Genomic DNA, 13556 nt, shown 5'->3' on the forward strand with positions numbered 1-13556 from the left:
AACAGGAATTCTGCCTCAGATTTTGTGGGCAGAGGAGATCTTGGTGAAAATACATCCCTAACATGCAAATAATTTTGAGATGAGGGCAGAGAGAGGCTGGTGGGGCGTGGGACACCCACACCAACAGGGGGTCGCTGTCTTTGCAGGATGCTTTTGCAGTGGTCCTGGGGTGGTGGTGGGAGCAGGGGAGGGACCCTTCCCCATGCAGCTGTGGCATGGGGCACAGCCTGGGCTGAAACCCATCCTTCTGAACCCAGGGTGCACTCCCTGCCTGCTCTGCACGCACATGCAGAGCTCTGGATGGAGATCACCTTCCTGCTTCATCAATAAGTAAAGCTGGCACAGGGAGGAACAAAGTGCCTTCTCTTCCCTGCAAACTGCTGAGAGAGAGTCGACAGGAGAGGCAGGGAGTTGTGTTTCCTCTGCCCCTCACTAACTGTGGGATCACATTCCCTTCATCACCCACTCCTCTTCCTCCAGGGATAACATAACCTGTTCTCTGCAGCAAATAAAGAGACGGGACATAGCTTGATGCAAGCAAGATGTCGATTTATTAGTGATTCTTTTACATTAATATAAGTTTCTACCTTCTACATGTTAGACACTGATTGGTTAAATCTTAAGCGTGAACTACACTGGTTATCTTCTAAGACACATAATTTAAACAATAGGTACTGATTAGTCTATATTATCTTAGCATCAATCTTTATTCTAAGATTGGGGGGGGGGGGGGTGTCCTACTTGACTTTCGTGAATAACAAAGTTCCTTATCAGCACTACCCGTTCCCTTATCTTGCTGTATGTCCCTCTTTTGTCCGTTGGGTTGGCATTTCAACCGTTGGGTTGGCATTTTAACCGCTATGGCTCGAGTCTGCTGTTAACTTGTTCCTTTGTTCCCAGGGCTTATGCCCTACAAGTCCTAACACGTCTCCATTCATTGGGCTAACAGTGCTCAGACTCTCATCCTTGAGTCCTTGCCCTACAGTTTGCCTCTCTTCCTGTGTCGCGCATGTACACACATGCCTGCCACGCAGGAGGCTGGGGAGCAGTCCCCGGAATGACATCAGAAGCAAGGAAAGGGGGATGTGTCACTATAGCAACGAGGATGCTCTGGGTTTTGGGGGAATAAAGGCATCTGACACTCATTTTCCAGCCTTGGTTCATGCAGATGATGTGGCAGTGAAAAGGTCGGGCTCCAATTTAAAAAAAGCTTCCATTGGTCTTTGCTCTGTTAAAGTCAGCGCAGCGTCTGCCTGGAAATCTGCCTGTGGGTTAGACCAAATTCTATCCCCATGTCCCTTCATGTGCTGTCTGGTGGCATCTGGCAGCAGAACATGGTGATGGTGCACCTGGAAATAGTCTGAGAGCTGCAGTGCAAGGGAAACCCAGTTCTCCTCTGCTTTGCTGCTTCCCCTGAGGCACTTCAGTATTTTATTTCCCAGGACGTCATGATGTGGCTTGGAAATGAGAGACAGCAGAACAACGCCTGTTGTTCGAGGTTATGAGACAGAGAAGGTTACCTGGCTTTGTTTCAAGGCTGAATCTGCAGGGACTCACTTCAGATTTGTTTCTTGCTCCTCAGAAAGCTGGAAACCTGTTGGCAGCCTTCCTTTTGCTTTTTGTGGCCAGGTGCCCGCACTGCAGCAAGCTGCTTTTCAGAGCGTTCCTTGGAGAGGCGACGGTGTGTGGCAGGGAGATGACCTGCCAGCTGCAAAACGAGTCACAAACATCCCCATTTCCTTTTGCATGAGGACCTTTTGCAAACACAGCACAGGAAACAATATTCTCCAGTGGCACAGGAACTTGGGTGCAGTGGTTTCAGGGGACAGGACTGCACAGGTGCCTGCAAATGGCAGGATTTCCCCACCTGAGGACAGCAGGACAGTTGCTGATGGGACGTGCTCCCAGCTGGGGCTGGGCTGAGGACCGCCTACAGCTGCATGAGCTGGCCTAGGGAACCAGGTCCCCTGTCAAAAGAAGGTTTCTGCCTCCTCTAGTCCTGTAGATCCTCTGGCAAAAAGGATGGGGAACCTAAAGCCACGTGGACACTCATACTCAATGAAAATATGCAGCATGGGTCCTAGCACAGAGCCTGAGCTGGCCAGCCAAGATCCGCCTCCGAAGAGGGAGAAGGTTTGTCTCAGTGCCAGGGTGCGGGTGTATCAGCCCCGGAGCTGGGAGCAGTGTGTGTGTGAGTGCATGCACAGCCATCCCAGAGCACTAAGGCTACCTGTACCCTGAGTGGAAAGCAGGCAACGCCCTGTTCAAGATGAAGATGAACCCAGTTTGCCAGCTGAATGCAGCGTGCCTGCCCATAACCTGTACCCAACCTTCTCAAGAAATGCACCCTCAAGTTCTTCAACAACAGCTCTAATGACTCACTGGCTGTGGGCTGATATGAAGAAGCCATCAGTGTAAAAATATTTTTTTTCTTCCAAATGCCAGATGCCATTTTTAATCACTGATCCACCTGTTCTTGGACTTTTCCTCTTGGATGACCTTTCCACATAAGCCTTACAGGGGTGTTTTCATCCTCTCCGCCAAGGCTAGCCTGTTTACCAGAATGCAGAACCATTAGTTGAAACTTTTCCCGGTCTCTTTTTTTTATGATCTTTCAATAACTAAACACAAACCCACCTATCGGGAAACCTCCCCATGTAACTATAAACGGGGCATTTCACCCTCTCTGCTGCTGACGGGTCCCATGCCAAAGACTACATAAAAAGCTAACTTTTTTGAAACAAAATGCTTTGACACCATATTTCAGAGAACCAGGATACTGCTGCCCGCCGCCTGCTGTGCACTGCCCAGTGCTGCTGCCTATGCTGCTGCCCGCCTCTGGTGCCCAGTGCTGGTGCCTGGTACCTGCTACCAGCTGCCTGCTGCCCGCTACCCGCTGCTGCTGCCTGGTGCCTGGTGCCCGGTGCCTGCTGCTGCTGCTGCCTGCACCTGCTGCCCTGTGCCCGCTGCCTGGTGCTGCTGCTGCCTGCACCTGCTGCCCTGTGCCCGCTGCCTGGTGCCTAGTGCCCAGTGCCCGCTGCTTGCTGCCCCGGTGCCCGGTGCCTGGTACCTGCTGCCCCCTGCCCAGTGCCCCCTGCCCGGTGCCCGGTACACAGTGCCCTGTGCCGCTGCCCAGTGCGCACTGCCCGGTGCCCCGTACTCGGTGCCCGGTGCCCCCTGCCCGGTGCCCGGTGCCGCTGCCCGCGCGTGCTCCTGGCGCCACCTGGCGGCGGCACGCCGCCCCCTCCCCTGCTCCTTTGCAAAGCGGCGCGGTCCCTGCCAGCCGCGGCCCTGACCGCAGCGGGTGCTGACTCAGCGCCGCTTTCGGTTCGGGGGGTTCCTCTCGCAGGGACACACACACACACCCCCCCCACCCCACGCCCCCCGGCAGCGCATCCCAGCGGGTCCTGCAGGCTGGAGAGGGAAACCGAGCGCGGCCAGAGCCCACATCTGCTTTTTCTGTGCCTCCGTCCCCCTCCCTTTACTCAGCTGAAACAGAAAGTCCCTGGCTCCTGCCTGCTGCCTGCCCAGCCCGCGCCTCCCCACGCAATGCCCCTTCCTCTCTCGGCATCTCTGCTGCCACCGGGAGCCTCTCCTTGCTGGCAGAGCCCCCCTCCCAGGGTGGTGTTTCAGACCAGAGCGATGGGCCTGACATGGAAATGCACAGCCCTGGTACCCCACCTTCTGAGGGGAAGGTGCAGCCTACGAGGCAGAAGAGGGCCACAAGCCCAAACTGCAGCCCTGTTGACAGGACCCAGGGGCTGGGGAAGATGCTGGCCAACAAACAGGATGGAAAGGGCGATCCATAAACCAGGAGCGTTTGCTGGAGACTAGGCCTGACTCACTACCAACATCTGCGCTTGGGTTCATTAAAGAAACCAATGATTTGCTGCAGGGGAGGCGGGCCAAGGTCTCTGCAAGGGAAACGGCAGCACCGCGCTTGCCGTCTGGCACATCAGTACTTTCCCATGGGTGGCTATTCAGGCCATCCTCTGCTCGGCAAATGACTTGAGGAAGGGGCTGCTGCTGCCCATGTTGAACTGATACTTGGCCAGATTCTATCCAGTACCTGCAGCGATGGATGCTTTCTCATGTTCGCTTTTCTAGCTGTCCTCTGTACGCAAATGGGCTCGTGCAGCCCCAGCAAATCCCACCATTTGAGCTTCCCAGAGAGACTGTCAGTTGGTCTTTCCCCCCCTGCACCCAGCATCTATGCTAAAAATGAGCAGACATAATGTGGGTGGGAGCTTGGTGGGAAACTCAGTGTTTGCAGCTGATGTGCTTTTGACTGACCTCTGCACATCCTTCCCTTGCTGCCTCCTGCAGACCCCATGCACAACATGTGCAACCTCTTCAAAGGACCCTGTTCTGCATTTTCTGTTCCTTTTTCAATTCTGCTTCTCTAAAACTGCTGAGGGTGAAACAAAGAAGTTAGCTTATTTTTAATCCGTGCACTCTCCAAATGTGCAACGCAAAGATCCACTTTGTTGTGATGAGAGCAGCCAAGCCAGGGGGACATCTGGTAAGAAGAGAGGCTGGCAAGCCCTAAATAGTGACGTAGTAGAAAATGCCTTGATGTCCCTGTCCTGGGGACTGCCAGCAAGGCCAGTCTGCTGCTCTCCCAGGTGAGCAGGAAGCCTTGTGCTTTTTGGTTTGGCTTTTTAAGTCTCTGGCACAGAGAAAAAAGGCAAGTGAGAAGAAAGAGGGTATCACATACAGACTGCAACTGCACTTGTACCGGTGCCATTGGCTTTGGTGCTGCACTGCAGTGAAAAAAATACTATCAGGCACTTGTCTGCATCTTAGTAAGGTCAGCAGCACGCTGCGCTGAGTAAAGTCTGGGTCTCCCTGCTCTCCACACGTGGAAAACTCCCCATCTGAGCACCCCGCTCTCCCAACACACCGTTCATGGAAGGGAACTCTATTTAGGATCAACCAAATAAAGCTCCTTTGGTCCAACATTCACAGCTGGGAGACTGACCCAGACTGATAGCTGGCTTTTCTTTCTGACCAGCCCGTGTATGAAGAGAAATCCCCTGCAAAAAGGAGCCGATTGTGTTCAGTTACCCACTTTAAGCCTTATCAGGAGAGGAAATGTCTGCAAAAGCATGACTTGGACCATTTTCTCCCCTCTGAAAGAAGGAAGTGAGAACCAATTTTTATTAAGAAGTACTCAGCACTGAGAAAACCCCAGGGGTAACTCAGGCTTTTGGGTGCTCAGTGTCCAGTTTGTGCTGAGCTATTCAGCCATGTTGCCTGCTGGGTTTTACTTGGCAAGTTTCTATAGCAGAGCAGGTGTTTGCAACACGATTTGCAAGGTTGCACCAAGCTTTCTCCGTGCTTCTTTGAAGCCCACACTACAAAACTAGAAGATATAGCTTTGCTGTGTGGTGGGTTGGCTGCTAACTCCTCTTAAAACTTCCACTGGTGGTGTAATACAGGGGCACAAGCACACACCAAAGTGCGTGCCAGGGATGCTCTCTCACCGAGAACATCATAAGATGGTCTGAAGAGTATAACAATAAATTCTGGCTGTGATGACTTATTAATACCTTAGCCAAACCCTTGGTGTCAAGATGTTTGTGAGAGCATGTGGTTTTATAAAAATGTTCCCAAATGTTGATGAAACCTTTAAGGAACCTTAGGCTAGAAAAGGGTCCTCAAGCTGAATGCTCTCATCAATCAGGTTTATTGATGCAGCTTATTTCCTTATCCTAATGTGTTATTTGTATCTCGTCTTTTCAGTTTCCCTGCAATTTCATGATGTGCTTAAATCCACCTAAGACAGGGAAGAGAGGTGACTGTCCTGTGCTCTTTCTGTCCCCAGCACATGTTCCCTCCCCTTTCCTTTGTGTCACTTGCAGCAACATGAGCCTGAAAACTTCTTTTATTGCTTTTCCTTTGCAGGGTGAGTTTCTAGTTGGATCAGGAGCTGATCAGATCCACTCAGGGTCGGTCTGCCCCTAGACAGGGAAGTGGCAGGAGTGCTTGACCAGGGTGCAAGAGACAGCAGGGCAGCCCCTTCCAGCTCTCAGTTCAGGCATATGCTTTCACTTTGAACAGCACTGCGCGCCTACAGAAACCTGCTTTAGCCCTGTTCAGACACACATATATTCATCCTATTCTGAAATAGCTTTCAGGTTGGACATTCCCCAGCCACTGGCTGAAGGATCAGAGCTCACCCTTGTGCATGACTGGTACTAGTTTGCCTGACCGCCAGGGTTTTTTTGCAGCGGGGATTTAATTCTTCCAGGAGCTCAGCCACTGTTTGCAGAAGGGCAGACAACAGTGGCTTCTGACAATCCCCTAGTAGTCATGCTGTAGCCTTGTTGGTCTGCTTACAAAAGGAAGATAATGCTTCTGCCTGGAAACCTTGTCTGGCTTGGTGATAACCAAATCTTTGCCATTTACCAGACAATAAGGGCACCCTGACCTTTGAAGCCTTGCTCGCAATGGGGAAGGGCCTTCTCAATGAAGAAGCTGAAGCAAAAGCATCAGAGCAGAAAACTAACAGCAAACCTTCTCTGGCATGTCCATAGGATCAGCCAAGCCCTGTAGCTGGACCTCTGGAAGATCCACCTCTAGGAAATGGCACTGCTGCATCCTGGCAGCCTGTAAGGATGAGACACTTCTCCACCCTGACAGTTCTGGATGTGGTGGGTCTCATTTAAAGGGCATGTTGTGGAACAAGAGGTAGTGGGGCAGGACCCTCCTGGTAGTAAAACCCATAGGTCTCGGAAAGACAGAAGTAGCAGGTCCACCTTGGAGATCATCCGCTTTGCATGGACATCTGTAGGAGGAACCACCACTACATGATGGTCTTTGAGTGTAGCAAAAGAACAATATGACCTGGCGGTAGGGAGGCTGTCATTGGGGCGGCTGTTCAGAGCAACCTAGGAAAAGATTATGAGGAAATCCAGACATTTTTGCTAAAAATCACTATAAATTCCACTTATCTTCTGATTGCCCCAGGCAGCATCAGGAAAACCAAGTAAGAGCAAAACCTGTTTGCTTTCTAAGCTTTACTGCGAAATAGGAGCAGGGCAAACCTGATAATCCTCATTTTTATGGAAAAACAGTTTCCAAATCTCTCTGGGCTAATTAACTCTCATTTGCAGATCTGTTAGCAAGGACAGAACATGGCTCTGAACCTTGTCCAACTAAAGGAGTACAGAGAGAGATCAGCTGCAGCTGAACAAAAAAAATTACAACCTGAGGGGAAGCAGCTGTTGGATGTGTTTTAAAGGGCAGCTGCAGTGTGGCCTGATGGATGGGAGTAGGTTGTCTGGTTGTTTGTTTCCCCTCCCCTCCCCTCCCCTCCCCTCCCCTCCCCTCCCCTCCCCTCCCCTCCCCTCCCCTCCCCTCCCCTCCCCTCCCCTCAGGTTAGCATCAGGTTCATGAGGTGTCCTGGGTCAGCGTCTCTTTGTACAGGTGGTACGTTTGACTCAGTGTGTTAAGCCAGGAATGACATTTACTGTTCTTTACAGGGGTGTTTCTTGCATTTTTCTCTTTCTCTGTGGGCTCAGCTATGCTTTTGTTCTGCAGCTGGCTGGGTCACAGTGCTCAGGGTTAAGAGTTAACTCCAACGCCTCTCTGCCCTTTCCTGGGAAAGGATAAGAGGGGTTTTGTTTCTTCTCTGACATTTGCCATGGCAAAGCTCAGCAGAATGGTGAGTTTTGGTCTAGCTATTTCCTGGCTGTAGCTGAGCTTATGTGGGTACATGGTACTGACTTTCTCAGGTCTGTGATTTACAAATTGAGGGTTAAAACAAGCTTTTACTACACCAGTTTCTGGGAAGAGGTGAAGAGCAAGTCTCAAAGACACGCCTTGGGTAATAATCATGGAAACTGTGATCACTGTGGAAAACCAGGTTGCAGGCTGGCAATACTTCATTAGTCACAGCGCTGCCCATGGAATCCATAAAACATTTCTATTGCCCTGTGTTTGCTGTTTTGAGAAGATGCTCAAATGTTTCCCCAGCTACTGTTGGGTGAATGGTGGGAATGACACAGAAGGAGAGGTTGCTAGCAGGGAAAGGTGCTGCTGAATTCTCCTGTGAAATCCAAAGGTGTTGAATTGTGGCTGTGTCCCTTACTTGTGCTGCAGTTCAGTTGGCTTTTTTTCCTAGTGTGAAACATGCTTTTGCTCTATGAAACTGAAAGATGAAGAAACAGTAAAAGAGGCTCAGTAAGTTTGATATGGGATCTTTCTGTCACAGTTGGAGCATGCAAGGGATGAACTCTGCAGTGGGTAGCTTGCTCCCAACCATTTAAGTCCCAGATTTAGCTGGGACAATGGAAGAAGGAGATTGAATCTCTGACTGTATTTTTAGCCTTTTGTACAAGAGGGCAGAGGACAATTATTCAGATGCCCGCGACTCTGGGTGTGGGTTGTGTGCTGTTGGTGACTAAGATGATGAAAGACCCTGTGGTGGAAGCCACAGTAGGTGAACTTGCTACTTCCCTCACTGTGTCCTTGTGACTTTGATTAATCCAAACTCATGCCAGTTTTGGCCAGCAGTTAGCTGCTGTTGCAGACTCCACCAAAATCCACTGCTTGGCTGAAATGCTTTTGACAGCGAGCATGCAGTTGAGGCGGGATCACGTGAGGAAGCCTGATGCTTCCCAAGTTTGTGACCTAGAAAAAGGACTGCAGACTTTGCAACAGCATACCAACCAGTGAGCAGGCGAGCAGCAGTCCTTGTGTGATCCGTGCCGGACTTCTGGGGCTGCTTATTAAGATCTTGGACTATACGATCTCCCTGATCTATTCCCGCTCCTTTCCTGACACGCCAGCTAACACCCTATTTGCTCATCCAGATTTGTGAGGACAGCTTATCTGGGCTCAAATCTCAGCCCAATCTCTTCTGTTCGGTACCTTCTTCCCCAAATCATATGTTCCCTTCAGTGCCTTCCCTTTCAGCCTGGATAATGAGGGAAGAGAAAGCAAGTATTTCAATATCAGAAGAAATTGTATGTACCGAGTCTGGAGGATGGGTGTCTTCTCAGTCTGGTTTCTTACAGGAGCTCTTGTAGCTTTTTGTCCCCTGACAACTTATTTTTCTTGCAAAGCCTATAATACTTTGTGCTTTTTCTTAAAGCTCGTGGAGTCCCGTGATTATCTAATCACTTCTGTGTGAGCTGAACTGAGTCAAAGTAGATTTTTCAGCTGCTGTGAAAGGGCTGGACTGAAACAGTCTGCACTGCTGAAAAAGCCCTTAGAGCTACCAACTGTAATCCCTGAAAACCTGCAAAGCAGAAAGCAAATAAAAGGAACTCCACCCTGTATTTTGTAAAAGCTTTTCAGTTTTGGGCAGGCAAGTTTTGCCCATTTCTGGCTGGCAGTGCTAAAAGCAGGGTGGTGGTATTTGAAGTTGCTGGTCCTGCGTTGAGAGCTGAGATGAGCGCAGAGGCAACGGACAGGTAAAGGAGGAAGAGGTAGAAGATGAGGATGGGAAATATGTTGCCTTTTACCTTGGAATGAATGCACAGAAAAGAGGAGTATCAGACTTTGCTCTGCGATACCTGAGCAATGCTCTTTTGTTGTTTGAGGACACCCACGTGGTAGTAACACTTGCTCTGCCTGAGAGCTCTGTGAAGGGAAAATAATCTTCACTCCAAACCAAAAATTACAGTGAAAGAAAGACCCTACACACAGGGGGTCCCCACCCACACACTCACTATCCCCATATGAGTTAATGGCAAGGCCTGGCCATGCTGTTTGATACTTGCTTTGGGAAATGCACTCCCTACTTGGCAGCAAGCTGTGTGGGGTGCATGTAAAACGCCCTGCAAGGGCCTCCTTTGGGAAGCTGACAGAGCGGTGGTCTTGGTTGTGTGCCCCAACACCAACCTGCTGATGCCCTGGCAACCTGCCAGGGTATGTGTGCAGGGGTGTCAGCCAGGGCTGGGTGTGGTGATATTTTTCCCCTTAAGCTTTGAAGACCCAAACCAAAAACTTGCTTATTTCTGCAATGCCATCCTTTGAGAAGGGCCCACTCTTAGAAACAGGCTGGGATGTTTTTTAAAAGGTTAGGTTTTTTCTGTTTTTCTCCTTTTTTTTTTTTTTTTTTTTTTAATAGAGGTGATGCACTGAAAGGACCTTCTGGAAAGTGGGATAGATGAGCCTGCAAATGGCTGCTCTAGAAAATGGTGGTAAGTTTCAATGCAACAGGTCAATGTGACTGAGGGAGGGAGAGCAGCAATAAGCAGGAAGAGGTAAGGGCAAGCAGCCTTCTGTTCATCCCTGTCTCTCCCTGCAGAAGTCCTAAAAAGCATCAAGCCTGCTCCTCTTATTGGAGATGATCTTAGTGCCCAGTAAGCAGCCCAAGTCATCTGCTTTCAATCTTTATAGACAAGCTAGGAAAGAAAAGGTGCAGCGCTTCCTGGGGGCTGCTGGGGAGTGTTTTCTCTGTTGTAGCATGAATGGGAACCAAAGGTGTTCTAAAATCCTCATCCTCCTCTTTTGCTTGGTCAGACTTTATTTTCCTAGGATTTCTGATCTATATTTTTAAATCCACTATTCATTGTCCTTTATTGTTGGGGTTTTTTTTTTGAGGGATAGTGTGTAGGATTTACATAAAAATATATGATTTCATTTTTCTTTCCATTTATAAAAAAAGAGCTGTTTCTTCTTCAAAGGTTGTTGCAGAGGTTTGTCTGGCTGCTTTCTTACTGCTTACAGCCCTGAAAAAATGACACAATGAGAGCAGAAACAGGATTCTGCATCTTTGTGTGTGTCCTTTAAAGCATGGGCTTTATGAGGTGATGCGGCACTGTTGATTCGCCTGTATTTAGGAGAAATCATCTGTTTTTCTGGTGAATCTGTTGTTGTTCCATGTCTTGCTACCCCTGCTCAGAAATCCTAGTTCATGAGGGCAAAGCATTTGTGGCTGCTGACTCTCTTTGTGTTGATCTAATGGGTTTGAAGTAACAGTTGCCCTGGGATATGGTCTGCCTTGGAATAGGGGTCTAATCCCAGTAAGCAGTACCTAAAATGCTGAGGAAACCTTGAAACAAAATGCAGCTTGTAATGAAAATGTAAAACTTGTGCCAGCTGACAAAGGGAATACTGAAATGAGAATTAGCTGCAGTGATTGGAGTCTTTATGTTATGCTTTGCTTGGAAAATCCAGTGCACCTGATGTGAACCCTTTTGATAATTAAGTTGTGGCTGAGCTGAATGCGGGAAGGAGTGTGGCCTGTGATTATGCTAGTGTTAATTGAGAGCTCTGCTGTTGTGCAGCTGCCAAAAGGGGACGGTCCTCAACAGCTTTCACACCATGCTGCCACAAGTGTTCAGACAGTAAACTGGATCCAGGTGAAAAACTGCCCTGGGAGAGGAACGGATCGCTCATATAGCTGGATCAGTCGCTGGGCTGAGTAGAGCGCACAGCTATTTGTGCTGATGTGTGGGGCTGAGAGGCTGGAAAAGTGTAGGGTTACTGCTGTCTTGCTCCCATGGCCGAGCTGGTTCATCACGTGATGCTTTCTGTGCCCTGGGCTGATTCAGGCCACTAATTCAGGAGAGAAGCATCTGCTTCTGTGAGCCAGGGTTTTCCTGCTGTGTTAGGAAGCTGAACAAGCCCAGTATAGGGGCTGATGAGCAACAGTGCCAGGAAGAGGGAGACATGCTGCTGTTCCACCTGCCCTGCCCACTCCTCGTGCTGTCGAGCTGCAGCTTTGCCCTCAGACGCAATCCCTGCAGCATTGCCCTCCTGTTTGGAAATTGCTCTGATGCTTTCTGCTCTGAGAAGTATGTCGGACAGGGAGTTATTTCTCTGCAACCTGTTAGTGATGAGGAAGGGGGTGTGCAGTGGGGAATCTGTCTCTAGTCCAGCTGGGACCCACAGGCCAAACCACTTGGTGAGTCACGGGGACGCTGCTCTTGCTTGGGCTTCAAACGTGTCCAAGGCTCTTCCTGAGGCTGCCAGGCTGTAATTTGTGGCTGGCTTTACTTGCTCTCCAACAGCTTGCTGAAGTCTGAGTGGAAATGCAAAATGGACCAAAAGCCAGGCTGCTGCAGAAAATGCCTCTATTTATTTTAAGTTTTATTTTGTTTTGTTTTCAATGAGAGCACTTCTGTGGATCTCGCAGTGGCAGGCTGCAAAACCAGAGCCTGCAGGGGCCTCTGGCTGGTCTCCCAAGATTGCCAAACAGAGATGCCTCATGTGCGCCGCTTATGCAAAGCGGAGAATTGGGTGTGAGGAGGGTGAGGTGACAGTGGAAGGAATTTGTGTGCCGTAGGCATGATAAAACCGAGCACCAGGCTTTCTGGAGCCAGCTGGGCTCCAGTGCCAGCCTGGTCCAACTGGTTGGTAGGGGAGGCAGTGCTTCTGGACGCCAGCCCCTGGAATGTGAGTCATGTGTTCTGCTGCAGGACTGTCCCTTGTCTGGCCACAGCTTTCCAGCCTGAGGGAGGATGGGCCTTTCCTACTCACTTTACGCAGAGCATGGGTCTCCCAAAAAAGGGGACTGAAAATCAAGCTTGGGCCAGGAAGGCCTCCTTCTCTCCTAGCCACAGAAAAGTGACTCAGCTGTATTTGACTACCACCAAGCCACGGTCCTTCCTGAGAAGACTCATCTGACACGTTATCTGGGAGGTTTATTTTCAGGGAAAAAACCCAAATCTGAGCAGAAGCTCTGCAGAAGCGGAAGGTGGCAGGCAGACAGCAGGCTGCTGCAGTTCACGCCCTCGCTGCAAGGTGTCTCTTCATGCAGTTGGTCCTCACATCTGTAAGCTGGACCTGGTCTCAATAGGGTGAGCTGCCCTTTGGGGTTTCCTGCTTTTGTAAAGTCCTGTTGTCAATGGCAGATGCCCAGTATTTGAGCAGTTGATGCCATTTTGGTTTTTTAATCCCATTTTTATGTGAGAAAACTAGCAGGCAGTATGGCTAAACCAGGAAAGCTATGTCATGGTGACAAGCTGGAAGTTGCTGGGTGGATATTATATGCTCTGTACTTGAGAGGAAAAAAAAGTCCCCAGATGAACTGGAACTGGTGAATCTTCAGGGAAACCTGGGCTAGCATGGGTGGTCTTGGTGCCTTAAATGAGATCAGATTGGGGGTGACACCCATTAACTCACTGCTAGTCTTTCCTTACCCCTGTCCTTCAGTTCCCAGAAGAAAAACACCCTGCCCACTGAAATAGCTTACCTGTTCCAGTCTTGCTTAACCCCTCTTTGAAATGTTTTTCACAAAGCTGGTGGGTTTTTTTGTGTTCCTAAGCTAGCAGCTAACTGCTGGGTAGAAATTCAAGCTGCCTCATCAACACTTTGTGTGTGCGCGCTCCCAAGATAAGAGAGGTACGGCTGAGCCCTGCCTAGGTAAGGTTGCTTTAGCACCAAAGGTTGCTTGTTTAGTCGGGCCAAAATTGCTGTTGGGGGTGACTTTCTGCCTTGTTGATTCAGTCTGGGTGTGTCTGGCTCCAGTTTGGGAATTACCTGAGTAATGGCAAGCATAGAGGCTTGGGAGGCTCCGAATGAAGCAGTGCTGACTGGCAAGGGGCAAAGGCCCTGGTAAGCATCAAGCTCTCCTGCTGTGTCTTGCAAAGAAGAGC

This window comes from Falco peregrinus, chromosome 1 (genome assembly GCF_023634155.1).
Source record: "Falco peregrinus isolate bFalPer1 chromosome 1, bFalPer1.pri, whole genome shotgun sequence".
NCBI lineage: Eukaryota > Metazoa > Chordata > Aves > Falconiformes > Falconidae > Falco > Falco peregrinus.